Below are 4568 nucleotides of genomic sequence, written 5' to 3' on the forward strand. Positions count from 1 at the left end.
CAACTCACAGCTATGACCTCCAATTTTGGATTTAGTCAATTCCATATGTAGTCAAGATGACAACCAAGAATAGCAATCACAAAAGACAAAACATGATTCATGATATTAAAATGAATATTTGAATGTTGCATAACAACACAATATTTAAGACTGCCTGGGCAAAGTATTCTTGATTTGGAAATTATTGAGTGGCCTCTATAGCTTTGTATTATAAAAATGTACCTTCATAGTTTAGTTAGAAATCTTTAGTAAGCTGTGTTAAGCTACAGGGGATATGCAGGCTGCAAAAGCTACATTGAGCAACAGTTACTCAGATTCTGCATCATGAGTACTCTGTCTGAAGCAAATGGGACCTTTGCCATCTACCTATTGAAGATGTTATGCCAAAGCAACCCTTCCAAAAATGTATGTAATTCTCCTGTGAGCATATCTTCTGCTCTAGCTATGGTCTTCTTGGGTGCAAAGGACAGACTGCAGTCTAGATATCTCAGGCACTTGGTTTGAACAAACGGAAAGACACCCATCAGGGCTTCCCATTGCTTCTCAGGAAACTGAACCATCCAGACCGAAAGTACTCCCTTATAGTGGCCAACAGGCTCCTTGCAGACAAAACTTGTGAAGTCCTTCCAACCTTTAAGGAGTCCTCTCTTCACTTCCATGACTCAGAGATGGAGCAGCTCTCATTTAGTGAAGCTGCAGAGGAGTCCAGGCAACACATAAACACATGGGTTTCCAAACAGACTGCAGACAAAATTCCAGAGTGGTTGTCACATGACTCAGTTGATCCACAGACCAGACTGGTTCTCATCAATGCCTTATATTTCAAAGGGATATGGGCTCACCAATTTTGCAAAGAATCCACTAGGGGGATGCCATTTAAAATAAACAAGAATGAGAAAAGGCAGGTGCAAAGGATGTATCAGGAAGGCATGTTTAAACTTGCCTGTGTGGAGGAGGTGCCAGACACATTGCTCTACGAGGGCATGGAGCTGAGCTTGGTGGTACTGTTCCCAGGTGAGTATGTGGACCTCAGTAAGGTGGAAAACAGTCTCACTTTTGAACAACTAATAGCCTGGTCCAAACAAGAAAATATATGGGCCACTAAGGTTAAGGTTTTCCTTCCAAAATTTAAACTGCAAGAGGATTATGAGATGAAATCTGTGTTTCAGCACTTGGGAATGATGGATGTCTTCAAAGAAGCTAAGGCTGACTTATCAGCAATGTCTCCAGAGAGAAACCTGTTTCTGTCAAAGTTTGTTCACAAGAGGGTATTGGAGGTCATTGAGGAAGGCACAGAAGCTGCCGCAGAATCCTTTCTGGCATTCACGTTCCCTGTTGCTCTAGTGGCTCATCATGGTCCTTTGCTGTCCACTCCTTCCTTTTCTTCATCAGGCACAAGCAAACCAACAGCATTCTGTTCTGCAGCAGGTCCTCATCTCTATAAAGACACATTTACTATGTGGGGAGCGTTCACACTTCAGCATCTCCACCAATCCTACAGCTCTGTGAGGATGGGCAAATGGGGAAACCATGTTCTAAGATGAAGGCACTTTCTCCCTGTCAGCCTGATCTTATGATGCCTGCCTTCATCTCTCCCTGTCCTTAATGCATCGGTGCTCTTTGCTCACTTATGTCTAACCATGCTACATACCCTCTGTTATGCCACTGATACCCTTAACTTATAGTCAATTATATAGAAGTGATTTCACTGTGCAAGATTGCTATAATGGGCTGGAGAGAAGGCTCAGAAGTAGAAAACCTTGCTACTCTTACAGAAGACCAAGGGTCATTTTCCACGAATCGCCTGACAGCTCACAAGCCCTGAAATTCCAGTTTCCATCTATGACTTGAGGTTTTTTTTTTTTTTTTTTTTTTGACTTCTACTGGTTCTTGCATGCATATGTGCACTTATCCTTACTGAGGATTTTACAAAGCAGTAAATTTAAATTTACATACAAGGAAATTTGAAAAAAATAAAGGAATTTTTAAGAGTTAAAAATATTTAGTAAAAATGAATAGATAATGGCAATAATTATCACTGGTAGAGCTAGTAATAGATATAAGTGCACCAAATGGTATACATAAATTAATCTTGCTTAATTTTTAAATATATGAAGTAGACTTTGTTACTATGCTAACTTTATGGTTGTGGAAATATTGAGGCTTAGAGCAGCTAAATCCTTCACAAAGGATCGCATAGCTGGAGGAGTCCAGTGTCTCAATCTAGGCTGATCCAGAGTTTATATGTATATGTGCATATACATGACTATATGTTGTATGAGTGTAGAGTTTGCAAAAATGAATATATTGCTTTTGTTCAATGATTCAGAGAATGGTATAGAGTTCTCAAGGGTTGTTTTGAACTACAAGCTAATGACAATGGAAGATACTTTTCCCGCTACTATGATGACATTTGCCTTGATGACACAAAAGAGGTACTTAGAAAGTTGCTCTGTCAGAGCAGAGTTTCAATACTCACTGAAGACCTCTACCCACCATATACACTCCCAATACACATTCCAGTTGTATGCAGTTCCTTGATGAAGTATTACAATGTACAAAAATTTAAGTATTTAAAATGTACACCAATTTAAGTATTTAACTTATGTTAAACTTTCACTGTTATTTTTGTCTAAAAAAATAAAAATAGGTGATCAAGTGGGTTTGGCAAAGGATGAAGTAGAGTATTTTGGCATCTTAAAAATGTCATTTTTACAGACTTTTGCTTTCCATTTTCATTTAAGTTCACACACTGATGTCAATAGAGTCAAGCATCAATATAAAACACAGCCCTACCCTGCAAGTTCCTATCAGGAATCACCAGAAAGGGTGGAATAGAGAAACAAAGTAAAACAAGACTCCTTTAAGACTTATGAATAACTTATAAAGTTCTATTAACCTTTCAGGGAAAGCTGACTCTTCAAGCCGACTCTTGGATGAGTGTGTTCTTTTATTTCATGCTCCCTTGTGTTTATTTTGGTTAACTTTGTTGTTAAGTACTAAGCAGTTGGATTTGAAAGCTGAATCTGACAACACTCAACAACAGTTTGAGGAGAGGACTGCTGTTTGCTATTCGTAACACTTCTCTATTCCATGCTAGATCTTGCTTTAAATTTTAATGTGACACTTCATAAATAAATAGGGAAAGCAGTATAATTATCTCAAACATGCACACTTGCCTGAGCAATAGTTTAACACATGCAACCCAGCTGGAATCCATATAAAGACTATCTTTAAAATATTAATGTGGCACCCCATATGTAGAAAAGTAACCATTATCAAGTTAAGTCTGTGGTCCTTCCTCTGTTGGTTAGAAAATAATTCAAAATTAAGCCAATGGGAATCTTTGGTACATAGTATTAAAAAAAAAAAAAAGAAACAAAACAATCAAATCTGTGTTCTGTTTGCTTACCCAAAAGTACTGCCCGTCATGCAGGGTGGGCAAAAGTGAACTTAGTAATCATTCAGCTCAGATCATTATAGCACTTTTGTCCAAAAAAACCCTATTAATGTTACGGTAAGCAATTAAAAAGCAAGATAGTACACTTACTAGTGGTTTTTCTTTGTTGTTCTTCCTTTTGTTTTTCTTTGTTTTCTTTGTTCTGTTTTGCAAACTACCTGAGTCATCTTTGTTCTCTTGTTCCTTGTTTTTTCTCTATGTTAACACATCATCTGACAAATGGACCAAATCCCAAAGCCGCATCCTTCAACCTTTTTCATAGGCTGGATTTCTGCTGTCACAGAGGGTATTGATAGAGGAGGAAGTTGTTTACCTGATTTGACCTTGTCTATGTTGAGTGGTCTAAGGTATGAACCGTGGCTGTCCAACTTTTATGTGTAGAGTTTTGAGATTCCAGTTGTGAAAAGAGATCATTTTCCTTCTCTAGGACTGCGAGTGCAGATAAGCCCAGAGCTATATCATTTGTCATACAGAGATGATGGTGGAGGGATGTGAGCCAATGGAAGTTACAATTTAAGCCATACACACAAAAGGCTTTTAGGCCTTGGGTTCAGCCCCAGAGGTCAGGTCAACTTTTGTCTTTTTGGCAGATGGATTATATGAGTCACTAAATTTCTTACTGTCTACTTTAGTTGATACCATTGAGGAGTCAATCACTCGAACCAGGAAGCCATGACTGATACATTCTATTAATAAGTCAACAGTTAAAAATGAGTAAGATGCAATTACCTCAATTAAATACAAATATTCTCTGCATATATCTTACTATTTTTCTACTTCTTTTAATTAAGTTTACTTTTCCTGGGGGGGAAAAATTAAAGATTTTTTTCCACAAGACTTAGATATTCCATTAACTGTTGTTATTCCTGATTGTGAATTTTTTCAATGTAAAAGCCAGCCAGCATTTTATTGAACTCAATCTCTGAAAAGGACCTCCCTAGTAGGCAATCAGGGCTGTCAAAGATAAATATTGCTCTGCTGATGTAAAAGGGAATTTACATCTGAATATTCTGCTTCTAGCTGCCAGAAGCATTTGTCAGGATGTTCTCTTAAATCCTATCACCCTAAAGCAGCAGTGTCATCTGCCACTGCCTGTAGCCATTCCTAT

The 4568-nt window shown here is 38.0% G+C and overlaps 1 pseudogene; it reads left to right on the forward strand.

Annotated features, from left to right (window-relative positions):
- Positions 1-324: 324 nt before the first annotated feature.
- Positions 325-1444, forward strand: LOC110307344 (annotated as a pseudogene).
- The last annotated feature ends 3124 nt before the right edge of the window (positions 1445-4568 follow it).

Source organism: Mus caroli, chromosome 12 (genome assembly GCF_900094665.2).
Source record: "Mus caroli chromosome 12, CAROLI_EIJ_v1.1, whole genome shotgun sequence".
NCBI classification, from domain to species: domain Eukaryota; kingdom Metazoa; phylum Chordata; class Mammalia; order Rodentia; family Muridae; genus Mus; species Mus caroli.